General features: G+C 61.5%; 1 long non-coding RNA gene across 5 annotated transcripts in view; it reads left to right on the top strand.

Annotated features, from left to right (window-relative positions):
• The first annotated feature begins 12,217 nt into the window (after positions 1-12,217).
• Positions 12,218-27,738, top strand: part of LOC144954726 (uncharacterized) — a 25,100-nt gene continuing 9,579 nt past the window's right edge. For all 5 annotated transcript variants that reach the window (XR_013641333.1, XR_013641332.1, XR_013641331.1 and 2 more), the window contains exons 1-3: positions 12,218-12,595; positions 13,264-13,352; positions 17,367-17,466. This is a non-coding gene — a long non-coding RNA (uncharacterized LOC144954726). The remainder of the gene's footprint in view (positions 12,596-13,263; positions 13,353-17,366; positions 17,467-27,738) is intronic.

Genomic DNA, 27,738 nt, shown 5'->3' with positions numbered 1-27,738 from the left:
ACGGGGCACTCAGTCCACCGCCCATTGCTCCAGGAACCTGTCGGCTGTTCCCATTGGCTAGCACGGGGCACTCAGTCCACCGCCCATTGCTCCAGGAACCTGTCGGCTGTGCCCATTGGCTAGCACGGGGCACTCAGTCCACCGCCCATTGCTCCGGGAACCTGTCGGCTGTTCCTCATTGGCTTGCACGGGGCGCTCAGTCCACCGCCCATTGCTCCGAGAACCTGTCGGCTGTTCCCATTGGCTAGCACGGGGCACTCAGTCCACCGCCCATTGCTCCGGGAACCTGTCGGCTGTTCCCATTGGCTAGCACGGAGCACTCAGTCCACCGCCCATTTCTCCGGGAACATGTCGGCTGCTCCTCATTGGCTAGCACGGAGCACTCAGTCCACCGCCCATTGCTCCGGGAACCTGTCGGCTGCTCCTCATTGGCTAGCACGGAGCACTCAGTCCACCGCCCATTGCTCCGGGAACCTGTCGGCTGTTCCCCATTGGCTAGCACGGAGCACTCAGTCCACCGCCCATTGCTCCGGAACCTGTCGGCTGTTCCTCATTGGCTAGCACGGGGCACTCAGTCCACCGCCCATTGCTCCGGAACCTGTCGGATGTTCCTCATTGGCTAGCACGGAGCACTCAGTCCACCGCCCATTGCTCTGAGAACCTGTCGGCTGTCCCCATTGGCTAGCACGGAGCACTCAGTCCACCGCCCATTGCTCCGAGAACCTGTCGGCTGTTCCCATTGGCTAGCACGGAGCACTCAGTCCACCGCCCATTGCTCCAGGAACCTGTCGGCTGTTCCCATTGGCTAGCACGGAGCACTCAGTCCACCGCCCATTGCTCCAGGAACCTGTCGGCTGTTCCCATTGGCTAGCACGGGGCACTCAGTCCACCGCTCATTGCTCCGGGAACCTGTCAGCTGTTCCCATTGGCTAGCACGGAGCACTCAGTCCACCGCCCATTGCTCCAGGAACCTGTCGGCTGTTCCCATTGGCTTGCACGGAGCACTCAGTCCACCGCCCATTGCTCCAGGAACCTGTCGGCTGTTCCCATTGGCTAGCACGGGGCACTCAGTCCACCGCCCATTGCTCCGGAACCTGTCGGCTGTTCCCATTGGCTAGCACGGGGCACTCAGTCCACCGCCCATTGCTCCGAGAACCTGTCGGCTGTTCCTCATTGGCTAGCACGGAGCACTCAGTCCACCGCCCATTGCTCCGAGAACCTGTCGGCTGTTCCTCATTGGCTAGCACGGAGCACTCAGTCCACCGCCCATTGCTCCGTAACCTGTCGGCTGTTCCTCATTGGCTAGCACGGGGCACTCAGTCCACCGCCCATTGCTCCAGGAACCTGTCGGCTGTTCCTCATTCGCTAGCACGGGGCACTCAGTCCACCGCCCATTGCTCCAGGAACCTGTCGGCTGTTGCCATTGGCTAGCACGGGGCACTCAGTCCACCGCCCATTGCTCCGGGAACCTGTCGGCTGTTGCCATTGGCTAGCACGGGGCACTCAGTCCACCGCCCATTGCTCCGGGAACCTGTCGGCTGTTCCCATTGGCTAGCACGGAGCACTCAGTCCACCGCCCATTGCTCCGGGAACCTGTCGGCTGTTCCCATTGGCTAGCACGGAGCACTCAGTCCACCGCCCATTTCTCCGGGAACGTGTCGGCTGCTCCTCATTGGCTAGCACGGAGCACTCAGTCCACCGCCCATTGCTCCGGGAACCTGTCGGCTGCTCCTCATTGGCTAGCACGGAGCACTCAGTCCACTGCCCATTGCTCCGGGAACCTGTCGGCTGTTCCCCATTGGCTAGCACGGAGCACTCAGTCCACCGCCCATTGCTCCGGAACCTGTCGGCTGTTCCTCATTGGCTAGCATGGGGCACTCAGTCCACCGCCCATTGCTCCGGAACCTGTCGGCTGTTCCTCATTGGCTAGCACGGAGCACTCAGTCCACCGCCCATTGCTCCGAGAACCTGTCGGCTGTCCCCATTGGCTAGCACGGAGCACTCAGTCCACCGCCCATTGCTCCGAGAACCTGTCGGCTGTTCCCATTGGCTAGCACGGAGCACTCAGTCCACCGCCCATTGCTCCAGGAACCTGTCGGCTGTTCCCATTGGCTAGCACGGAGCACTCAGTCCACCGCCCATTGCTCCAGGAACCTGTCGGCTGTTCCCATTGGCTAGCACGGGGCACTCAGTCCACCGCCCATTGCTCCGGGAACCTGTCGGCTGTTCCCATTGGCTAGCACGGAGCACTCAGTCCACCGCCCATTGCTCCAGGAACCTGTCGGCTGTTCCCATTGGCTTGCACGGAGCACTCAGTCCACCGCCCATTGCTCCAGGAACCTGTCGGCTGTTCCCATTGGCTAGCACGGGGCACTCAGTCCACCGCCCATTGCTCCGGAACCTGTCGGCTGTTCCCATTGGCTAGCACGGGGCACTCAGTCCACCGCCCATTGCTCCGAGAACCTGTCGGCTGTTCCTCATTGGCTAGCACGGAGCACTCAGTCCACCGCCCATTGCTCCGAGAACCTGTCGGCTGTTCCTCATTGGCTAGCACGGAGCACTCAGTCCACCGCCCATTGCTCCGTAACCTGTCGGCTGTTCCTCATTGGCTAGCACGGGGCACTCAGTCCACCGCCCATTGCTCCAGGAACCTGTCGGCTGTTCCTCATTCGCTAGCACGGGGCACTCAGTCCACCGCCCATTGCTCCAGGAACCTGTCGGCTGTTGCCATTGGCTAGCACGGGGCACTCAGTCCACCGCCCATTGCTCCGGGAACCTGTCGGCTGTTCCCATTGGCTAGCAGGGAGCACTCAGTCCACCGCCCATTGCTCCAGGAACCTGTCGGCTGTTCCCATTGGCTAGCACGGGGCACTCAGTCCACCGCCCATTGCTCCAGGAACCTGTCGGCTGTTCCCATTGGCTAGCACGGAGCACTCAGTCCACCGCCCATTGCTCCAGGAACCTGTCGGCTGTTCCCATTGGCTAGCACGGAGCACTCAGTCCACCGCCCATTGCTCCGGGAACCTGTCGGCTGTTCCCATTGGCTAGCACGGGGCGCTCAGTCCACCGCCCATTGCTCCGAGAACCTGTCGGCTGTGCCCATTGGCTAGCACGGGGCACTCAGTCCACCGCCCATTGCTCCAGGAACCTGTCGGCTGTGCCCATTGGCTAGCACGGGGCACTCAGTCCACCGCCCATTGCTCCAGGAACCTGTCGGCTGTGCCCATTGGCTAGCACGGGGCACTCAGTCCACCGCCCATTGCTCCGAGAACCTGCCGGCTGTTCCCATTGGCTAGCACGGAGCACTCAGTCCACCGCCCATTGCTCCGGGAACCTGTCGGCTGTTCCCATTGGCTAGCACGGAGCACTCAGTCCACCGCCCATTTCTCCGGGAACGTGTCGGCTGCTCCTCATTGGCTAGCACGGAGCACTCAGTCCACCGCCCATTGCTCCGGGAACCTGTCGGCTGCTCCTCATTGGCTAGCACGGAGCACTCAGTCCACCGCCCATTGCTCCGGGAACCTGTCGGCTGTTCCCCATTGGCTAGCACGGAGCACTCAGTCCACCGCCCATTGCTCCGGAACCTGTCGGCTGTTCCTCATTGGCTAGCACGGGGCACTCAGTCCACCGCCCATTGCTCCGGAACCTGTCGGCTGTTCCTCATTGGCTAGCACGGGGCACTCAGTCCACCGCCCATTGCTCCAGGAACCTGTCGGCTGTGCCCATTGGCTAGCACGGAGCACTCAGTCCACCGCCCATTGCTCCGAGAACCTGTCGGCTGTCCCCATTGGCTAGCACGGAGCACTCAGTCCACCGCCCATTGCTCCGAGAACCTATCGGCTGTTCCCATTGGCTAGCACGGAGCACTCAGTCCACCGCCCATTGCTCCAGGAACCTGTCGGCTGTTCCCATTGGCTAGCACGGAGCACTCAGTCCACCGCCCATTGCTCCAGGAACCTGTCGGCTGTTCCCATTGGCTAGCACGGGGCACTCAGTCCACCGCCCATTGCTCCGGGAACCTGTCGGCTGTTCCCATTGGCTAGCACGGAGCACTCAGTCCACCGCCCATTGCTCCGGAAACCTGTCGGCTGTTCCCATTGGCTAGCACGGGGCACTCAGTCCACCGCCCATTGCTCCAGGAACCTGTCGGCTGTTCCCATTGGCTAGCACGGAGCACTCAGTCCACCGCCCATTGCTCCGAGAACCTGTCGGCTGCTCCCATAGGCTAGCACGGAGCACTCAGTCCACCGCCCATTGCTCCAGGAACCTGTCGGCTGTTCCCATTGGCTAGCACGGGGCACTCAGTCCACCGCCCATTGCTCCAGGAACCTGTCGGCTGTTCCCATTGGCTAGCACGGAGCACTCAGTCCCCCGCCCATTGCTCCAGGAACCTGTCGGCTGTTCGCATTGGCTAGCACGGGGCACTCAGTCCACCGCCCATTGCTCCAGGAACCTGTCGGCTGTTCCTCATTGGCTAGCACGGAGCACTCAGTCTACCGCCCATTGCTCCAGGAACCTGTCGGCTGTGCCCATTGGCTAGCACGGAGCACTCAGTCCACCGCCCATTGCTCCGGGAACCTGTCGGCTGTGCCCATTGGCTAGCACGGAGCGCTCAGTCCACCGCCCATTGCTCCGGGAACCTGTCGGCTGTTCCCATTGGCTAGCACGGGGCACTCAGTCCACCGCCCATTGCTCCGGCAACCTGTCTGCTGTTCCCATTGGCTAGCACGGAGCACTCAGTCCACCGCCCATTGCTCCGGGAACGTGTCGAATGTTCCTCATTGGCTAGCACGGACCACTCAGTCCACCGCCCATTGCTCCAGGAACCTGTCGGCTGCTCCTATTGGCTAGCACGGAGCACTCAGTCCACCGCCCATTGCTCCAGGAACCTGTCGGCTGTTCCTATTGGCTAGCACGGAGCACTCAGTCCACCGCCCATTGCTCCGGGAACCTGTCGGCTGTTCCAATTGGCTAGCACGGAGCACTCAGTCCACCGCCCATTGCTCCAGTAACCTGTCGGCTGTTCCAATTGGCTAGCAGGGAGCACTCAGTCCACCGCCCATTGCTCCAGTAACCTGTCGGCTGTCCCCATTGGCTAGCACGGAGCACTCAGTCCACCGCCCATTGCTCCAGGAACCTGTCGGCTGTCCCCATTGGCTAGCACGGAGCGCTCAGTCCACCGCCCATTGCTCTGGGAACCTGTCGGCTGTGCCCATTGGCTAGCACGGAGCGCTCAGTCCACCGCCCATTGCTCCAGGAACCTGTCGGCTGTACCCATTGGCTAGCACGGAGCACTCAGTCCACCGCCCATTGCTCCGGGAACCTGTCGGCTGTTCCCATTGGCTAGCAGGGGGCACTCAGTCCACCGCCCATTGCTCCGGGAATCTGTCGGCTGTTCCCATTGGCTAGCACGGGGCACTCAGTCCACCGCCCATTGCTCCAGGAACCTGTCGGTTGTTCCCATTGGCTAGCACGGGGCACTCAGTCCACCGCCCATTGCTCCAGGAACCTGTCGGCTGTGCCCATTGGCTAGCACGGGGCACTCAGTCCACCGCCCATTGCTCCGGGAACCTGTCGGCTGTTCCTCATTGGCTAGCACGGGGCGCTCAGTCCACCGCCCATTGCTCCGAGAACCTGTCGGCTGTTCCCATTGGCTAGCACGGGGCACTCAGTCCACCGCCCATTGCTCCGGGAACCTGTCGGCTGTTCCCATTGGCTAGCACGGAGCACTCAGTCCACCGCCCATTTCTCCGGGAACGTGTCGGCTGCTCCTCATTGGCTAGCACGGAGCACTCAGTCCACCGCCCATTGCTCCGGGAACCTGTCGGCTGCTCCTCATTGGCTAGCACGGAGCACTCAGTCCACCGCCCATTGCTCCGGGAACCTGTCGGCTGTTCCCCATTGGCTAGCACGGAGCACTCAGTCCACCGCCCATTGCTCCGGAACCTGTCGGCTGTTCCTCATTGGCTAGCACGGGGCACTCAGTCCACCGCCCATTGCTCCGGAACCTGTCGGCTGTTCCTCATTGGCTAGCACGGAGCACTCAGTCCACCGCCCATTGCTCCGAGAACCTGTCGGCTGTCCCCATTGGCTAGCACGGAGCACTCAGTCCACCGCCCATTGCTCCGAGAACCTGTCGGCTGTTCCCATTGGCTAGCACGGAGCACTCAGTCCACCGCCCATTGCTCCAGGAACCTGTCGGCTGTTCCCATTGGCTAGCACGGAGCACTCAGTCCACCGCCCATTGCTCCAGGAACCTGTCGGCTGTTCCCATTGGCTAGCACGGGGCACTCAGTCCACCGCCCATTGCTCCGGGAACCTGTCGGCTGTTCCCATTGGCTAGCACGGAGCACTCAGTCCACCGCCCATTGCTCCAGGAACCTGTCGGCTGTTCCCATTGGCTTGCACGGAGCACTCAGTCCACCGCCCATTGCTCCAGGAACCTGTCGGCTGTTCCCATTGGCTAGCACGGGGCACTCAGTCCACCGCCCATTGCTCCGGAACCTGTCGGCTGTTCCCATTGGCTAGCACGGGGCACTCAGTCCACCGCCCATTGCTCCGAGAACCTGTCGGCTGTTCCTCATTGGCTAGCACGGAGCACTCAGTCCACCGCCCATTGCTCCGAGAACCTGTCGGCTGTTCCTCATTGGCTAGCACGGAGCACTCAGTCCACCGCCCATTGCTCCGGAACCTGTCGGCTGTTCCTCATTGGCTAGCACGGGGCACTCAGTCCACCGCCCATTGCTCCAGGAACCTGTCGGCTGTTCCTCATTCGCTAGCACGGGGCACTCAGTCCACCGCCCATTGCTCCAGGAACCTGTCGGCTGTTGCCATTGGCTAGCACGGGGCACTCAGTCCACCGCCCATTGCTCCGGGAACCTGTCGGCTGTTCCCATTGGCTAGCACGGAGCACTCAGTCCACCGCCCATTGCTCCAGGAACCTGTCGGCTGTTCCCATTGGCTAGCACGGGGCACTCAGTCCACCGCCCATTGCTCCAGGAACCTGTCGGCTGTTCCCATTGGCTAGCACGGAGCACTCAGTCCACCGCCCATTGCTCCAGGAACCTGTCGGCTGTTCCCATTGGCTAGCACGGAGCACTCAGTCCACCGCCCATTGCTCCGGGAACCTGTCGGCTGTTCCTCATTGGCTAGCACGGAGCACTCAGTCTACCGCCCATTGCTCCAGGAACCTGTCGGCTGTTCCCATTGGCTAGCACGGGGCACTCAGTCCACCGCCCATTGCTCCAGGAACCTGTCGGCTGTTCCCATTGGCTAGCACGGGGCACTCAGTCCACCGCCCATTGCTCCGGGAACCTGTCGGCTGTCCCATTGGCTAGCACGGAGCGCTCAGTCCACCGCCCACTGCTCCAGGAACCTGTCGGCTGTGCCCATTGGCTAGCACGGAGCACTCAGTCCACCGCCCATTGCTCCAGGAACCTGTCGGCTGTGCCCATTGGCTAGCACGGGGCACTCAGTCCACCGCCCATTGCTCCAGGAACCTGTCGGCTGTACCCATTGGCTAGCACGGGGCACTCAGTCCACCGCCCATTGCTCCAGGAACCTGTCGGCTGTTCCCATTGGCTAGCACGGGGCACTCAGTCCACCGCCCATTGCTCCAGGAACCTGTCGGCTGTTCCCATTGGCTAGCACGGGGCACTCAGTCCCCCGCCCATTGCTCCAGGAACCTGTCGGCTGTTCCCATTGGCTAGCACGGGGCACTCAGTCCCCCGCCCATTGCTCCAGGAACCTGTCGGCTGTTCCCATTGGCTAGCACGGAGCACTCAGTCCACCGCCCATTGCTCCAGGAACCTGTCGGCTGTTCCCATTGGCTAGCACGGAGCACTCAGTCCACCGCCCATTGCTCCAGGAACCTGTCGGCTGTTCCCATTGGCTAGCACGGGGCACTCAGTCCCCCGCCCATTGCTCCAGGAACCTGTCGGCTGTTCCAATTGGCTAGCACGGAGCACTCAGTCCACCGCCCATTGCTCCGAGAACCTGTCGGCTGTTGCCATTGGCTAGCACGGAGCGCTCAGTCCACCGCCCATTGCTCCAGGAACCTGTCGGCTGTTCCCATTGGCTAGCACGGGGCACTCAGTCCACCGCCCATTGCTCCAGGAACCTGTCGGCTGTTCCCATTGGCTAGCACGGGGCACTCAGTCCACCGCCCATTGCTCCGAGAACCTGTCGGCTGTTCCCATTGGCTAGCACGGGGCACTCAGTCCACCGCCCATTGCTCCAGGAACCTGTCGGCTGTCCCCATTGGCTAGCACGGGGCACTCAGTCCACCGCCCATTGCTCCGGGAACCTGTCGGCTGTTCCCATTTGCTAGCACGGAGCACTCAGTCCACCGCCCATTGCTCCAGGAACCTGTCGGCTGTTCCCATTGGCTAGCACGGAGCACTCAGTCCACCGCCCATTGCTCCAGGAACCTGTCGGCTGTTCCCATTGGCTAGCACGGGGCACTCAGTCCACCGCCCATTGCTCCGGGAACCTGTCGGCTGTTCCCATTGGCTAGCACGGAGCACTCAGTCCACCGCCCATTGCTCCGGAAACCTGTCGGCTGTTCCCATTGGCTAGCACGGGGCACTCAGTCCACCGCCCATTGCTCCAGGAACCTGTCGGCTGTTCCCATTGGCTAGCACGGGGCACTCAGTCCACCGCCCATTGCTCCAGGAACCTGTCGGCTGTTCCCATTGGCTAGCACGGGGCACTCAGTCCACCGCCCATTGCTCCGGGAACCTGTCGGCTGTCCCATTGGCTAGCACGGAGCGCTCAGTCCACCGCCCACTGCTCCAGGAACCTGTCGGCTGTGCCCATTGGCTAGCACGGAGCACTCAGTCCACCGCCCATTGCTCCAGGAACCTGTCGGCTGTGCCCATTGGCTAGCACGGGGCACTCAGTCCACCGCCCATTGCTCCAGGAACCTGTCGGCTGTACCCATTGGCTAGCACGGGGCACTCAGTCCACCGCCCATTGCTCCAGGAACCTGTCGGCTGTTCCCATTGGCTAGCACGGGGCACTCAGTCCACCGCCCATTGCTCCAGGAACCTGTCGGCTGTTCCCATTGGCTAGCACGGGGCACTCAGTCCCCCGCCCATTGCTCCAGGAACCTGTCGGCTGTTCCCATTGGCTAGCACGGGGCACTCAGTCCCCCGCCCATTGCTCCAGGAACCTGTCGGCTGTTCCCATTGGCTAGCACGGAGCACTCAGTCCACCGCCCATTGCTCCAGGAACCTGTCGGCTGTTCCCATTGGCTAGCACGGAGCACTCAGTCCACCGCCCATTGCTCCAGGAACCTGTCGGCTGTTCCCATTGGCTAGCACGGGGCACTCAGTCCCCCGCCCATTGCTCCAGGAACCTGTCGGCTGTTCCAATTGGCTAGCACGGAGCACTCAGTCCACCGCCCATTGCTCCGGGAACCTGTCGGATGTTCCTCATTGGCTAGCACGGGGCACTCAGTCCACCGCCCATTGCTCCGAGAACCTGTCGGCTGTTGCCATTGGCTAGCACGGAGCGCTCAGTCCACCGCCCATTGCTCCAGGAACCTGTCGGCTGTTCCCATTGGCTAGCACGGGGCACTCAGTCCACCGCCCATTGCTCCAGGAACCTGTCGGCTGTTCCCATTGGCTAGCACGGGGCACTCAGTCCACCGCCCATTGCTCCGAGAACCTGTCGGCTGTTCCCATTGGCTAGCACGGGGCACTCAGTCCACCGCCCATTGCTCCAGGAACCTGTCGGCTGTTCCCATAGGCTAGCACGGAGCACTCAGTCCACCGCCCATTGCTCCAGGAACCTGTCGGCTGTTCCCATTGGCTAGCACGGGGCACTCAGTCCACCGCCCATTGCTCCAGGAACCTGTCGGCTGTCCCCATTGGCTAGCACGGGGCACTCAGTCCACCGCCCATTGCTCCGGGAACCTGTCGGCTGTTCCCATTTGCTAGCACGGAGCACTCAGTCCACCGCCCATTGCTCCAGGAACCTGTCGGCTGTTCCCATTGGCTAGCACGGAGCACTCAGTCCACCGCCCATTGCTCCAGGAACCTGTCGGCTGTTCCCATTGGCTAGCACGGGGCACTCAGTCCACCGCCCATTGCTCCGGGAACCTGTCGGCTGTTCCCATTGGCTAGCACGGAGCACTCAGTCCACCGCCCATTGCTCCGGAAACCTGTCGGCTGTTCCCATTGGCTAGCACGGGGCACTCAGTCCACCGCCCATTGCTCCAGGAACCTGTCGGCTGTTCCCATTGGCTAGCACGGGGCACTCAGTCCACCGCCCATTGCTCCGGGAACCTGTCGGCTGTTCCTCATTGGCTAGCACGGGGCGCTCAGTCCACCGCCCATTGCTCCGAGAACCTGTCGGCTGTTCCCATTGGCTAGCACGGGCACTCAGTCCACCGCCCATTGCTCCGGGAACCTGTCGGCTGTTCCCATTGTCTAGCACGGAGCACTCAGTCCACCGCCCATTGCTCCGAGAACCTGTCGGCTGTTCCCATTGGCTAGCACGGAGCACTCAGTCCACCGCCCATTGCTCCGAGAACCTGTCGGCTGTTCCCATTGGCTAGCACGGGGCACTCAGTCCACCGCCCATTGCTCCGGAACCTGTCGGCTGTTCCTCATTGGCTAGCACGGGGCACTCAGTCCCCCGCCCATTGCTCTGGGAACCTGTCGGCTGTTCCCATTGGCTAGCACGGGGCACTCAGTCCACCGCCCATTGCTCTGGGAACCTGTCGGCTGTTCCCATTGGCTAGCACGGGGCACTCAGTCCACCGCCCATTGCTCTGGGAACCTGTCGGCTGTTCCCATTGGCTAGCACGGAGCACTCAGTCCACCGCCCATTGCTCTGGGAACCTGTCGGCTGTTCCCATTGGCTAGCACGGGGCACTGACTCCACCGCCCATTGCTCCAGGAACCTGTCGGCTGTTCCCATTGGCTAGCACGGGGCACTCAGTCCACCGCCCATTGCTCCGGGAACCTGCCGGCTATCACCGTTGAACCGGGGTTTGGCGGAACTCCCCCAGGCAGCGGCACCCTGCCGGAGAGAGATCGGGGCCCCCCCCCCCCCCCCCCCCCCCCCCCCCCCCCACAAGATGCCCCCCCGGATTTTCGTCGGCCTATCGCCTGCCCCGTTCTCGCCCTGTGAGACCGCCAGAGCGGCGTTGCCCCTGCCTCAGCGTCTGGCCAATGATGAGCACTGCTGGCTGGGTGGGTGGGTGTGAGAAGTGCGGGTTGAATTTCGGTAAGATTTACACGATGAGACATCTCCTTTAGCAGTGGCAAAATATAGTGATAGGTTTTTACCCTTTCAACTGGTACAAAAACTGACACCTTTATACGAGGCATCGTGTTTGCAATAACCACAACACAAGCAGTCAAAATGCAAACAAAAAGAAACAACTCTGATGATGGTAATGATGATATGCACTGTCCTTGAAGTTGATTGGTCCACACCCGAGACAGCTTTTCTTAGAGCCTAGTCTCCATTGGTGTTGGACCAGATGACGCCAAAAGGCGCACAACTCAAAGACAGCGCACTATCAGAGTATTGAGAGCTCGGGGTATGCATTTACACGATGAGACATCTCCTTTAGCAGTGGCAAAATATAGTGATAGGTGTTTACCCTTTCAACTGGTACAAAAACTGACACCTTTATACAAGGCATCGTGTTTGCAATAACCACAACACAAGCAGTCAAAATGCAAACAAAAAGAAACAACTCTGATGATGGTAATGATATGCACTGTCCTTGAAGTTGATTGGTCCACACCCGAGACAGCTTTCCTTAGAGCCTAGTCTCCTTGACCAATATGGCGGCCGTAGCGTCACGTGAGCCCTGACCAACATGGCCGCGGCGCAGGGAGACACGGGGGGGGAGACACAGGGGCGGTGACGTCACTGACCAAGGCCCCGCCCCCCTCCCAGGCCCCGCCCCTCGGAGCCCCCTTGACGAAGATGGCGGCCGCGGCGTCACGCGAGGGAGCCCTGAGCAACATGGCCGCGATCCAAGGAGACACGGGAGAGAGGGAGACACGGGTGGTGACGTCACTGACCAAGGCCCCGCCCCCCGGAGCCCCCTTGACCAAGATGGCGGCCGCGGCGTCACGCGAGGGAGCCCTGAGCAAGATGGCCGCGATGCAGGGAGACGGGGGAGAGGGAGACACAGGGGCGGTGACGTCACTGACCAAGGCCCCGCCCCCCTCCCAGGCCCCGCCCCTCGGAGCCCCCTTGACCAAGATGGCGGCCGCGGCGTCACGTGAGGGAGCCCTGAGCAAGATGGCCGCGATGCAGGGAGACACGGGGGAGAGACAGAGAGACACGGGGACACAGCGAGACACGGAGACACAGAGAGACACGGGGACACAGAGAGACGAGGGAGAGAGACAGAGAGACACGGGGACACAGCGAGACACGGAGACGCAGCGAGACGCGGAGACACACAGAGACACGGGGACACAGGGAGACACGGACAGAGAGATAGACACGGAGACACAGCGAGACACGGAGACACAGCGAGACACGGGGACACACAGAGACAAGGGAGAGAGACAGAGAGGAGGAGACACGGGACAAGACGATGACTTGGACGATCTTCTGGACAGTAAGTACAGTGCCGTCTCGCGCTCTGTGCAAAGTTCACAGTGTACAGTAGGTACAGTGTATACAGTGTGCACAGTGTATACAGTGCGCACAGTGTATACAGTGCATACAGTGTATACAGTGCATACAGTGTATACAGTGCATACAGTGTATACAGTACATACAGTGTATGCAGTTTCAGGTTGCCCGTTATACAGTATACAGTTCAAGGTTGACCGTTATACAGTGTGTACAGTGCTTGCAGAACCGCCTTGTGTACAGTACTCCCCCCCCTCCCCCACCCCCCCCCCCACCTCCCCCAACACCCCCCCCACCTCTCCCCCCACCTCCCCCCCCACCTCCCCTCCCACCCCCCCCCAACACCCCCCCCACCTCTCCCCCCACCTCTCCCCCCACCTCCCCCCACCCTCCACCCCCCACCTCCCCCCCCCACCCCCCACCCTCCACCCCCCCCTCCCCCCCCACCTCACCCCCCACCTCCCCCACCACCTCCCCCCACACCTCTCCCCCCACCTCCCCCCCCACCTCCCCTCCCACCCCCCCCCCCCAACACCCCCCCCCACCTCTCCCCCCACCTCCCCCCACCTCTCCCCCCCGCCTCCCCCCCCCGCCCCCCACCCCACCCCCTCCCCCCACCCCCACCCCACCCCCTCCCCCCACCCCCACCAGGTGCCCTGGAGGACTTTGGGAAGCCGCCTCCCCCCGTGTCACTTCCTGCTGCCGAGCCGACCAATCACGGGAGAGCAGAGGAGGAGAAGGTGGGGGTGGGTGGGGGGGGTTGTGACGTCACAATGGGGGAGGGGGGGGTGTGACGTCACAATGGGGGGGTTTGCTGACGTCACATCTACGTGGATGGGAGATTCAGGGTCAGGGATCGAACCCACGACCTCCTGTAGACCAGGCGAGGTAGTCAACATCTCCCAGGGTCAGGGATCGAACCCACGACCTCCTGTAGACCAGGCGAGGTAGTCAACATCTCCCAGGGTCAGGGATCGAACCCACGACCTCCTGTAGACCAGGCGAGGTAGTCAACATCTCCCAGGGTCAGGGATCGAACCCACGACCTCCTGTAGACCAGGCGAGGTAGTCAACATCTCACAGGGTCAGGGATCGAACCCACGACCTCCTGTAGACCAGGCGAGGTAGTCAACATCTCCCAGGGTCAGGGATCGAACCCACGACCTCCTGTAGACCAGGCGAGGTAGTCAACATCTCCCAGGGTCAGGGATCGAACCCACGACCTCCTGTAGACCAGGCGAGGTAGTCAACATCTCACAGGGTCAGGGATCGAACCCACGACCTCCTGTAGACCAGGCGAGGTAGTCAACATCTCACAGGGTCAGGGGTTGAACCCACGACCTCCTGTAGACCAGGCGAGGTAGTCAACATCTCCCAGGGTCAGGGATCGAACCCACGACCTCCTGTAGACCAGGCGAGGTAGTCAACATCTCCCAGGGTCAGGGATCGAACCCACGACCTCCTGTAGACCAGGCGAGGTAGTCAACATCTCCCAGGGTCAGGGATCGAACCCACGACCTCCTGTAGACCAGGCGAGGTAGTCAACATCTCCCAGGGTCAGGGATCGAACCCACGACCTCCTGTAGACCAGGCGAGGCAGTCAACATCTCACAGGGTCAGGGATCGAACCCACGACCTCCTGTAGACCAGGCGAGGTAGTCAACATCTCCCAGGGTCAGGGATCGAACCCACGACCTCCTGTAGACCAGGCGAGGCAGTCAACATCTCCCAGGGTCAGGGATCTAACCCATGACCTCCTGTAGACCAGGCGAGGTAGTCAACATCTCACAGGGTCCGAGATCGAACCCACGACCTCCTGTAGACCAGGCGAGGTAGTCAACATCTCCCAGGGTCAGGGATCGAACCGACGACCTCCTGTGTACCAGGCGAGGTAGTCAACATCTCCCAGGGTCAGGGATCGAACCCACGACCTCCTGTAGACCAGGCGAGGTAGTCAACATCTCCCAGGGTCAGGGATCGAACCGACGACCTCCTGTGTACCAGGCGAGGTAGTCAACATCTCCCAGGGTCAGGGATCGAACCCACGACCTCCTGTAGACCAGGCGAGGTAGTCAACATCTCCCAGGGTCAGGGATCGAACCGACGACCTCCTGTAGACCAGGCGAGGTAGTCAACATCTCACAGGGTCCGAGATCGAACCCACGACCTGTAGACCAGGCGAGGTAGTCAACATCTCACAGGGTCTGGGATCGAACCCACGACCTCCTGTAGACCAGGCGAGGTAGTCAACATCTCCCAGGGTCAGGGATCGAACCCACGACCTCCTGTAGACCAGGCGAGGTAGTCAACATCTCCCAGGGTCAGGGATCGAACCCACGACCTCCTGTAGACCAGGCGAGGTAGTCAACATCTCACAGGGTCAGGGTTCGAACCCACGACCTCCTGTAGACCAGGCGAGGTAGTCAACATCTCCCAGGGTCAGGGATCGAACCCACGACCTCCTGAGACCAGGCGAGGCAGTCAACATCTCCCAGGGTCAGGGTTTCGAACCCACGACCTCCTGTAGACCAGGCGAGGTAGTCAACATCTCCCAGGGTCAGGATCGAACCCACGACCTCCTGTAGACCAGGCGAGGTAGTCAACATCTCACAGGGTCAGGGTTCGAACCCACGACCTCCTGTAGACCAGGCGAGGTAGTCAACATCTCCCAGGGTCAGGGATCGAACCCACGACCTCCTGTATCTGTGTCCTCCCGTGTCTCTCTCTCCCCGCGTCTTTCTCCCCGTGTCTTTCTCCCCGTGTCTCTCTCCCCGTGTCTCTCTGTGTCTCTCTCTCCCCATCTCTCCCCGTGTCTCTCCCCGTGTCTCTCTCTCTCACCCCGTGTCTCTCTCTCACCCGTGTCTCTCTCTCACCCCGTGTCTCTCTCTCCCCGTGTCTCTCTCTCCCCGTGTCTCTCTCTGCCCGTGTCTCTCTCTCCCCGTGTCTCTCTCTCACCCCGTGTCTCCTCTCACCCCGTGTCTCTCTCTCCCCGTGTCTCTCTCTCCCCGTGTCTCTCTCTCCCCCGTGTCTCTCTCTCTCCCCGTGTCTCTCTCTCCCCGTGTCTCTCTCTCCGTGTCTCTCTCCCCGTGTCTCTCTCTCCCCGTGTCTCTTTCTCCCCGTGTCTCTCTCTCTCCCCGTGTCTCTTCCCCGTGTCTCTCTCCCCGTGTCTCTCCCTGTGTCTCCCGTGTCTCTCCCTCTCTCCCTGTGTCTCTCTCTCCCGGTGTCTCTCTGTGTCTCTCCCCATGTCTCTCCGTGTCTCCCCGTGTCTCCCCCCCCGTGTCTCCCCGTGTCTCTCTCTCTTCCCGTGTCTCTCTCTCACCCCGTGTCTCTCTCCCCGTGTCTCTCCCCGTGTCTCTCTCTCCCCGTGTCTCTCCCCGTGTCTCTCTCTCTCCCCGTGTCTCCCCCCCCGTGTCTCCCCGTGTCTCTCTCTCACCCCGTGTCTCTCTCTCCCCGTGTCTCTCTCCCCGTGTCTCTCCCCGTGTCTCTCTCTCCCCGTGTCTCTCCCCGTGTCTCTCTCTCCCCGTGTCTCTCCCCGTGTCTCTCTCTCTCCCCGTGTCTCCCCCCCCGTGTCTCCCCGTGTCTCTCTCTCACCCCGTGTCTCTCTCTCCCCGTGTCTCTCTCTCCCCGTGTCTCTCCCCGTGTCTCTCTCTCACCCCGTGTCTCTCCCCGTGTCTCTCTCTCCCCGTGTCTCTCCCGTGTCTCTCTCTCTCCCCGTGTCTCCCCCCCCGTGTCTCCCCGTGTCTCTCTCTCACCCCGTGTCTCTCTCTCCCCGTGTCTCTCTCTCTCCTTGTGTCTCTCAATCCCCGTGTCTCTCCCCGTGTCTCTCTCTCTCCCCGTGTCTCTCTCTCCCCGTGTCTCTCCCCGTGTCTCTCTCTCACCCCGTGTCTCTCCCCGTGTCTCTCCCCGTGTCTCTCTCTCCCCGTGTCTCTCCCCTTGTCTCTCTCTCACCCCGTGTCTCTCTCTCTCCCCGTGTCTCTTCCCCGTGTCTCTCTCTCTCCCCGTGTCTCCCCCCCCGTGTCTCCCCGTGTCTCTCTCTCACCCCGTGTCTCTCTCTCCCCGTCTCTGCTTGTGTCTCCGCGTGTCTCCCCCGTGTCTCTCCCCGTGTCTCTCTCCCCGTGTCTCTCCCCGTGTCTCTCTCTCCCCCGTGTCTCTCCCCGTGTCCTCTCTCTCACCCCGTGTCTCTCTCTCTCCCCGTGTCTCTCTCCCCGTGTCTCTCTCTCTCCCCGTGTCTCCCCCCCCGTGTCTCCCCGTGTCTCTCTCTCTCCCCGTGTCTCTCTCTCTCCCCGTGTCTCTCTCTCTCCCCGTGTCTCTCAATCCCCGTGTCTCTCCCCGTGTCTCTCTCTCTCCCCGTGTCTCTCTCTCCCCGTGTCTCTCCCCGTGTCTCTCTCTCACCCCGTGTCTCTCCCCGTGTCTCTCCCCGTGTCTCTCTCTCCCCGTGTCTCTCCCCGTGTCTCTCTCTCTCCCCGTGTCTCTCTCTCCCCGTGTCTCTCCCCGTGTCTCTCTCTCACCCCGTGTCTCTCCCCGTGTCTCTCCCCGTGTCTCTCTCTCTCCCCGTGTCTCTCTCTCCCCGTGTCTCTCCCCGTGTCTCTCTCTCACCCCGTGTCTCTCCCCGTGTCTCTCCCCGTGTCTCTCTCTCTCCCCGTGTCTCTCTCTCCCCGTGTCTCTCCCCGTGTCTCTCTCTCACCCCGTGTCTCTCCCCGTGTCTCTCCCCGTGTCTCTCTCTCTCCCCGTGTCTCTCTCCCCGTGTCTCTCAGTGGCTGATGGATCTGCTGGGTGGCGTTGGTGATGATCTGGGCGATGGAGGAGATCTCCTCCATCAGCTACAGAGACTGGCGACCTCCGCACAGGGAGTGGGTGAGAGACACGCGCAGAGAGACACGGGGAGAGAGACACGGGGAGAGAGACACGGGGAGAGAGACACGGGGAGAGAGACACGGGGAGAGAGACATGCGCAGAGAGACACGGAGAGAGAGAGAGACACGGGGTGAGAGACAGAGAGACACGGGGAGAGAGACATGGGGAGAGAGAGAGACACGGGGAGAGAGAGAGACACGGGGTGAGAGACACGCGCAGAGAGACACGGGGAGAGAGACACGCGGAGAGAGACACGGGGAGAGAGACACGGGGAGAGAGACACGGGGAGAGACACGGAGAGAGAGACACGGGGAGAGAGAGAGACACAGGGAGTGGGTGAGAGACACGCGGAGAGAGACACGGGGAGAGAGACACGGGGAGAGAGACACGGGGAGAGACACGGAGAGAGAGACACGGGGAGAGAGAGAGACACAGGGAGTGGGTGAGAGACACGCGGAGAGAGACACGGGGAGAGAGACACGGGGAGAGAGACACGGGGAGAGACACGGAGAGAGAGACACGGGGAGAGAGAGAGACACAGGGAGTGGGTGAGAGACACGCGGAGAGAGACACGGGGAGAGAGACACGGGGAGAGAGAGACACAGAGAGTGGGTGAGAGACACGCGCAGAGAGACACGGGGAGAGAGACACAGGGAGAGAGACACGGGGAGAGAGAGACACAGAGAGTGGGTGAGAGACACGCGCAGAGAGACACGGGGAGAGAGACACGGGGAGAGAGACACGGGGAGAGAGAGACACAGAGAGTGGGTGAGAGACACGCGCAGAGAGACACGGGGAGAGAGAGACACGGGGAGAGAGACACGGGGAGAGAGACACGGGGAGAGAGACACGGGGAGAGAGACACGGGGAGAGAGACACGGGGAGAGAGACACGGAGAGAGAGACACGGGGAGAGAGACACGGGGAGAGAGACACGCGGAGAGAGAGACACGGGGAGAGAGAGACACGGGGAGAGAGACACGGGGAGAGAGACACAGAGAGACACGCGGAGAGAGACACAGGGAGAGAGACACGGAGAGAGAGAGACACAGGGAGTGGGTGAGAGACACACGCGCAGAGAGACACGGGGAGAGAGAGACACGGGGAGAGAGACACGGAGAGAGAGAGAGACACGGGGTGAGAGACAGAGAGACACGGGGAGAGAGACATGGGGAGAGAGAGACACGGGGAGAGAGACACAGAGAGACACGCGGAGAGAGACACGGGGAGAGAGAGACACGGGGAGAGAGACACGGAGAGAGAGAGACACAGGGAGTGGGTGAGAGACACGCGCAGAGAGACACGGGGAGAGAGACACGGGGAGAGAGACACGGAGAGAGAGAGAGAGACACAGAGAGTGGGTGAGAGACAGAGAGACACGGGGAGAGAGACATGGGGAGAGAGAGAGACACGGGGAGAGAGACACAGAGAGACACGCGGAGAGAGACACGGGGAGAGAGAGACACGGGGAGAGAGACACGGAGAGAGAGAGACACGGGGAGAGAGACACGGAGAGAGAGACACGGGGAGAGAGACACGGGGAGAGAGAGACACAGGGAGTGGGTGAGAGACACGCGCAGAGAGACACGGGGAGAGAGACACGGGGAGAGAGACACGGGGAGAGAGACACGGGGAGAGAGACACGGGGAGAGAGACACGGGGAGAGAGAGAGACACAGGGAGTGGGTGAGAGACACGCGGAGAGAGACACGGGGAGAGAGAGAGACACGGGGAGAGAGACACGGGGAGAGAGAGAGACACAGGGAGTGGGTGAGAGACACGCGGAGAGAGACACGGGGAGAGAGACACGGGGAGAGAGACACGGGGAGAGAGACACGGGGAGAGAGACACGGGGAGAGAGACACGGGGAGAGAGAGAGACACAGGGAGAGAGACACGGGGAGAGAGACACGGGGAGAGAGAGACACGGGGAGAGAGACACGGGGAGAGAGACACGGGGAGAGAGACACAGAGAGACACGCGGAGAGAGACACAGGGAGAGAGACACGGAGAGAGAGAGACACAGGGAGTGGGTGAGAGACACACGCGCAGAGAGACACGGGGAGAGAGAGACACGGGGAGAGAGACACGGAGAGAGAGACACGGGGAGAGAGAGAGACACGGGGTGAGAGACAGAGAGACACGGGGAGAGAGACATGGGGAGAGAGAGACACGGGGAGAGAGACACAGAGAGACACGCGGAGAGAGACACGGGGAGAGAGAGACACGGGGAGAGAGACACGGAGAGAGAGAGACACGGGGAGAGAGACACGGAGAGAGAGACACGGGGAGAGAGACACGGGGAGAGAGAGACACAGGGAGTGGGTGAGAGACACGCGCAGAGAGACACGGGGAGAGAGACACGGGGAGAGAGACACGGGGAGAGAGACACGGGGAGAGAGACACGGGGAGAGAGAGAGACACAGGGAGTGGGTGAGAGACACGCGGAGAGAGACACGGGGAGAGAGACACGGGGAGAGAGACACGGGGAGAGAGACACGGGGAGAGAGACACGGGGAGAGAGACACGGGGAGAGAGACACGGGGAGAGAGAGAGACACGGGGAGAGAGACACGGGGAGAGAGACACGGGGAGAGAGAGACACGGGGAGAGAGACACGGGGAGAGAGACACGGGGAGAGAGAGACACGGGGAGAGAGACACGCGGAGAGAGACACGGGGAGAGAGACACGGGGAGAGAGACACGGGGAGAGAGACACGCGGAGAGAGACACGGGGAGAGAGAGACACGGGGAGTGGGTGAGAGACACGGGGAGAGAGACACGGAGAGAGAGACACGGGGAGAGAGACACGGGGAGAGAGACACGGGGAGAGAGACACGGAGAGAGAGACACGGGGAGAGAGACACGGAGAGAGAGACACGGGGAGAGAGACACGGAGAGAGAGACACGGGGAGAGACACGGGGAGAGAGAGACACAGAGAGAGACACGGAGAGAGAGACACAGAGAGAGAGAGAGACACGCGCAGAGAGACACGGGGAGAGAGATACGGAGAGAGAGAGACACAGAGAGAGACACGGGGAGAGAGACACGGAGAGAGACACGGAGAGAGAGACACGGGGAGAGAGACACGGAGAGAGAGACACGGGGAGAGAAAGAGACACAGGGAGTGGGAGAGAGACACGGGGAGAGAGACACGGAGAGAGAGACACGGAGAGAGAGACACGGGGAGAGAGAGACACAGGGAGTGGGAGAGAGACACGGGGAGAGAGACACGGAGAGAGACACGGAGAGAGAGACACGGAGAGAGACACGGAGAGAGACACGGAGAGAGACACGGAGATAGAGACACGGGGAGAGTGAGACACGGGGAGTGGGAGAGAGACACGGGGAGAGAGACACGGAGAGAGAGACACGGAGAGAGACACGGAGAGAGAGACACGGGGAGAGAGACACGGAGAGAGACACGGAGAGAGACACGGAGAGAGAGACACGGGGAGAGAGAGAGACACAGGGAGTGGGAGAGAGACACGGGGAGAGAGACACGGAGAGAGACACGGAGAGAGAGACACGGGGAGAGAGACACGGAGAGAGACACGGAGAGAGACACGGAGAGAGACACGGAGAGAGAGACACGGAGAGAGACACGGAGAGAGAGACACAGGGAGTGGGAGAGAGACACGCGGAGAGAGACACGGAGAGAGAGACACGGAGAGAGACACGGAGAGAGACACGGGGAGAGAGACACGGAGAGAGACACGGAGAGAGAGACACGGAGAGAGACACGGAGAGAGACACGGAGAGAGACACGCGGAGAGAGACACGGTGAGAGAGAGAGAGACACGCGGAGAGAGACACGGAGAGAGACACGGAGAGAGACACGGAGAGAGAGACACGGAGAGAGACACGGAGAGAGACACGCGGAGAGAGAGACACGGGGAGAGAGACACGGAGAGAGACACGGAGAGAGACACGGAGAGAGACACGGAGAGAGACACGGAGAGAGAGACACGGAGAGAGACACGGAGAGAGAGACACGGAGAGAGACACGGAGAGAGACACGGAGAGAGAGACACGGAGAGAGACACGGAGAGAGACACGGGGAGAGAGACACGGAGAGAGACACGGGGAGAGAGACACGGAGAGAGAGACACGGAGAGAGACACGGAGAGAGAGACACGGAGAGAGACACGGAGAGAGAGACACGGAGAGAGACACGGAGAGAGAGACACGGAGAGAGACACGGAGAGAGACACGGGGAGAGAGACACGGAGAGAGAGACACGGAGAGAGACACGGGGAGAGAGACACGGGGTGAGACACGGAGAGAGACACGGGGTGAGAGACACGGGGAGAGAGACACGGGGAGAGAGACACGGAGAGAGACACGGGGAGAGAGACACGGGGTGAGAGACACGCGCAGAGAGACACGGGGAGAGAGACACGGGGAGAGAGACACGGGGAGAGAGAGACACAGAGAGAGAGAGAGACACAGGGAGTGGGAGAGAGACACGGGGGAGAGAGACACGGGGAGAGAGACACGGAGAGAGACACGGAGAGAGAGAGACACAGAGAGAGACACGGGGAGAGAGACACGGAGAGAGAGAGAGACACAGGGAGTGGGAGAGAGACACGGGGAGAGAGACACGGGGAGAGAGAGACACAGAGAGAGACACGGGGAGAGAGACACGGGGAGAGAGACACGGGGAGAGAGAGACACAGAGAGAGAGAGAGACACGGGGAGAGAGACACGGGGAGAGAGACACGGGGAGAGAGAGACACAGAGAGAGACACGGGGAGAGAGACACGGGGAGAGAGACACGGGGAGAGAGAGACACAGAGAGAGACACGGAGAGAGAGACACGGGGGAGAGAGAGACACAGAGAGAGAGAGAGACACAGGGAGTGGGAGAGAGACACGAGGAGAGAGACACGGGGAGAGAGACACGGAGAGAGACACGGAGAGAGACACGGAGAGAGAGAGACACAGAGAGAGACACGGGGAGAGAGACATGGAGAGAGAGAGAGACACAGGGAGTGGGAGAGAGACACGCGCAGAGAGACACGGGGAGAGAGAGACACAGAGAGAGACACGGGGAGAGAGACACGGGGAGAGAGACACGGGGAGAGAGACATGGAGAGAGAGAGAGACACAGGGAGTGGGAGAGAGACACGCGCAGAGAGACACGGGGAGAGAGAGACACAGAGAGAGACACGGAGAGAGAGACACAGAGAGAGAGAGACACAGAGAGAGACACGGAGAGAGAGACACGGAGAGAGAGACACAGAGAGAGAGACACACAGAGAGAGAGAGAGACACGCGCAGAGAGACACGGGGAGAGAGAGACACAGAGAGAGACACGGGGAGAGAGACACGGGGAGAGAGACACGGGGAGAGAGAGACACAGAGAGAGAGAGAGACACGCGCAGAGAGACACGGGGAGAGAGAGACACAGAGAGAGACACGGAGAGAGAGACACAGAGAGAGAGAGAGACACGCGCAGAGAGACACGGGGAGAGAGAGACACAGAGAGAGACACGGAGAGAGACACCGGGAGTGGGTGAGAGACACGGGGAGAGAGAGACACAGAGAGAGACACGGAGAGAGAGACACGGGGAGAGAGACACGGAGAGAGACACGGAGAGAGACACGGGGAGTGGGTGAGAGACACGGGGAGAGAGAGACACGAAGAGAGACACGGAGAGAGACACGGGGAGTGGGTGAGAGACACGGGGAGAGAGAGAGACACAGGGAGTGGGAGAGAGACACGCGGAGAGAGACACGGAGAGAGACACGGAGAGAGACACGGAGAGAGAGAGAGACACGGAGAGTGGGAGAGAGACACGCGGAGAGAGACACGGAGAGAGACACGGAGAGAGACACGGAGAGAGAGACACGGAGAGAGAGAGAGAGACACGGGGAGAGACACGGAGAGAGACACGGAGAGAGAGAGAGACACAGGGAGTGGGAGAGAGACACGCGGAGAGAGACACGGAGAGAGACACGGAGAGAGAGAGAGACACGGAGAGTGGGAGAGAGACACGCGGAGAGAGACACGGAGAGAGACACGGAGAGAGACACGGAGAGAGAGACACGGAGAGAGAGACACGGGGAGAGAGAGAGACACAGGGAGTGGGAGAGAGACACGCGGAGAGAGACACGGAGAGAGACACGGAGAGAGAGACACGGGGAGAGAGAGAGACACAGGGAGTGGGAGAGAGACACGGGGAGAGAGACACGGAGAGAGACACGGAGAGAGAGAGAGACACGGGGAGAGAGACACGGGGAGAGAGAGACACAGAGAGAGAGAGAGACACGCGCAGAGAGACACGGGGAGAGAGAGACACAGAGAGAGACACGGAGAGAGAGACACAGAGAGAGAGAGAGACACGCGCAGAGAGACACGGGGAGAGAGAGACACAGAGAGAGACACGGAGAGAGACACCGGGAGTGGGTGAGAGACACGGGGAGAGAGAGACACAGAGAGAGACACGGAGAGAGAGACACGGGGAGAGAGACACGGGGAGAGAGAGACACAGAGAGAGACACGGAGAGAGAGACATGGGGAGAGAGACACGGGGAGAGAGAGACACAGAGAGAGACACGGAGAGAGACACCGGGAGTGGGTGAGAGACACGGGGAGAGAGAGACACAGAGAGAGACACGGAGAGAGAGACACGGGGAGAGAGACACGGGGAGAGAGAGACACAGAGAGAGACACGGAGAGAGAGACACAGAGAGAGACACGGAGAGAGACACCGGGAGTGGGTGAGAGACACGGGGAGAGAGAGACACAGAGAGAGACACGGAGAGAGACACCGGGAGTGGGTGAGAGACACGGGGAGAGAGAGACACAGAGAGAGACACGGGGAGAGAGAGACACAGAGAGAGAGAGAGACACAGGGAGAGAGGGAGAGACACGGGGAGACACGGGGAGAGACACGGGGAGAGAGACACGGGGAGAGAGATACGGGGAGAGACACAGGGAGAGACACGGGGAGAGACACGGGGAGAGACACGGGGAGAGAGACACGGGGAGAGACACGGGGAGAGAGACACGGGGAGAGAGACACGGGGAGAGACACGGGGAGAGACACGGGGAGAGACACGGGGAGAGAGACACGGGGAGAGAGACACGGGGAGAGAGACACGGGGAGAGACACGGGGAGAGAGACACGGGGAGAGAGACACGGGGAGAGAGACACGGGGAGAGACACGGGGAGAGACACGGGGAGAGAGACACGGGGAGAGAGACACGGGGAGAGACACGGGGAGAGACACGGGGAGTGGGTGAGAGACACGCGGAGAGAGAGACACGGGGAGAGACACGGGGAGAGACACGGGGAGAGAGACACGGGGTGAGACACGGGGAGAGACACGGGGTGAGAGACACGGGGTGAGAGACACGGGGAGAGAGAGAGACACAGAGAGAGACACGGGGAGAGAGACACGGGGAGAGAGACACGGGGAGAGACACGGGGAGAGACACGGGGAGAGACACGGGGAGAGACACGGGGTGAGAGACACGGGGTGAGAGACACGGGGAGAGAGAGAGACACAGAGAGAGACACGGGGAGAGAGACACGGGGAGAGAGACACGGGGAGAGAGAGACACAGAGAGAGAGAGAGACACGCGCAGAGAGACACGGGGAGAGAGAGACACGGAGAGAGAGACACGGGGAGAGAGACACGGGGAGAGAGAGACACAGAGAGAGACACGGAGAGAGAGACACGGGGAGAGAGACACGGGGAGAGAGAGACACAGAGAGAGACACGGAGAGAGACACCGGGAGTGGGTGAGAGACACGGGGAGAGAGAGACACAGAGAGAGACACAGAGAGAGAGAGAGACACAGGGAGTGGGTGAGAGATACGGGGAGAGACACGGGGAGAGAGACACGGGGAGAGACACGGGGAGAGAGACACGGGGAGAGAGACACGGGGAGAGACACGGGGAGAGAGACACGGGGAGAGACACGGAGAGAGACACAGGGAGAGAGACACGGGGAGAGACACGGAGAGAGAGAGAGACACAGGGAGTGGGTGAGAGACACGGGGAGAGAGACACGGGGAGAGAGATACGGGGAGAGACACGGGGAGAGAGACACGGGGAGAGAGACACGGGGAGAGAGATACGGGGAGAGACACGGGGAGAGACACGGGGAGAGACACGGGGAGAGAGAGAGACACAGGGAGTGGGTGAGAGACACGGGGAGAGACACGGGGAGAGACACGGGGAGAGACACGGGGAGAGAGACACGGGGAGAGAGACACGGGGAGAGAGATACGGGGAGAGACACGGGGAGAGACACGGGGAGAGACACGGGGAGAGACACGGGGAGAGAGACACGGGGAGAGAGACACGGGGAGAGAGACACGGGGAGAGACACGGGGAGAGAGACACGGGGAGAGAGACACGGGGAGAGACACGGGGAGAGACACGGGGAGTGGGTGAGAGACACGCGGAGAGAGAGACACGGGGAGAGACACGGGGAGAGACACGGGGAGAGAGACACGGGGAGAGACACGGGGTGAGAGACACGGGGTGAGAGACACGGGGAGAGAGAGAGACACAGAGAGAGACACGGGGAGAGAGACACGGGGAGAGAGACACGGGGAGAGAGAGACACAGAGAGAGAGAGAGACACGCGCAGAGAGACACGGGGAGAGAGAGACACAGAGAGAGACACGGGGAGAGAGACACGGGGAGAGAGAGACACAGAGAGAGACACGGAGAGAGACACCGAGAGAGAGACACGGAGAGAGAGAGAGACACAGGGAGTGGGAGAGAGACACGGGGAGAGAGAGACACAGAGAGAGACACGGAGAGAGAGACACGGAGAGAGAGAGACACAGAGAGAGACACGGAGAGAGACACCGAGAGAGAGACACGGAGAGAGAGAGAGACACAGGGAGTGGGAGAGAGACACGGGGAGAGAGAGACACAGAGAGAGACACGGAGAGAGAGACACGGAGAGAGAGAGACACAGAGAGAGACACGGAGAGAGAGAGAGACACAGGGAGTGGGAGAGAGACACGCGGAGAGAGACACGGAGAGAGACACGGAGAGAGACACGGAGAGAGAGAGAGACACAGGGAGTGGGAGAGAGATACGCGGAGAGAGACACGGAGAGAGACACGGAGAGAGAGACACGGGGAGAGAGAGAGACACAGGGAGTGGGAGAGAGACACGGGGAGAGAGACACGGAGAGAGACACGGAGAGAGAGACACGGAGAGAGACACGGAGAGAGAGAGAGACACGGGGAGAGAGACACGGAGAGTGACACGGAGAGAGACACGGGGTGAGAGACACGGGGAGAGAGAGACACAGAGAGAGACACGGAGAGAGACACGGGGTGAGAGACACGGGGAGAGAGAGACACAGAGAGAGAGAGAGACACGCGCAGAGAGACACGGGGAGAGAGAGACACAGAGAGAGACACGGAGAGAGACACCGGGAGTGGGTGAGAGACACGGGGAGAGAGAGACACAGAGAGAGACACGGAGAGAGAGACACGGGGAGAGAGAGACACAGAGAGAGACACGGAGAGAGACACCGGGAGTGGGTGAGAGACACGGGGAGAGAGAGACACAGAGAGAGACACGGAGAGAGAGACACGGAGAGAGAGAGACACAGAGAGAGACACGGAGAGAGACACGGAGAGAGAGAGAGACACAGGGAGTGGGAGAGAGACACGCGGAGAGAGACACGGAGAGAGACACGGAGAGAGACACGGAGAGAGAGACACGGAGAGAGAGAGAGACACAGGGAGTGGGAGAGAGACACGCGGAGAGAGACACGGAGAGAGACACGGAGAGAGACACGGAGAGAGAGACACGGGGAGAGACACGGGGAGAGAGAGACACAGAGAGAGACACGGGGAGAGACACGGGGAGAGAGACACGGGGAGAGAGAGACACAGAGAGAGACACGGAGAGAGACACGGGGAGTGGGTGAGAGACACGCGGAGAGAGAGACACGGGGAGAGACACGGGGAGAGACACGGGGAGAGAGACACGGGGAGAGACACGGGGTGAGAGACACGGGGAGAGAGATACGGGGAGAGACACGGGGAGAGACACGGGGAGAGAGACACGGGGAGAGAGACATGGGGAGAGACACGGGGAGAGAGACACGGGGAGAGACACGGAGAGAGACACAGGGAGAGAGACACGGGGAGAGACACGGAGAGAGAGAGAGACACGGGGAGTGGGTGAGAGACACGGGGAGAGAGACACGGGGAGAGAGATACGGGGAGAGACACGGGGAGAGACACGGGGAGAGAGACACGGGGAGAGACACGGGGAGAGAGACACG

Source organism: Lampetra fluviatilis, unplaced genomic scaffold, assembly GCF_964198595.1.
Source record: "Lampetra fluviatilis unplaced genomic scaffold, kcLamFluv1.1 SCAFFOLD_479, whole genome shotgun sequence".
Classification (NCBI taxonomy): domain Eukaryota; kingdom Metazoa; phylum Chordata; class Hyperoartia; order Petromyzontiformes; family Petromyzontidae; genus Lampetra; species Lampetra fluviatilis.
The sequence above is the reverse complement of the archived record's forward strand: the minus strand, read 5'-3'. Positions and strand labels throughout refer to the sequence as shown.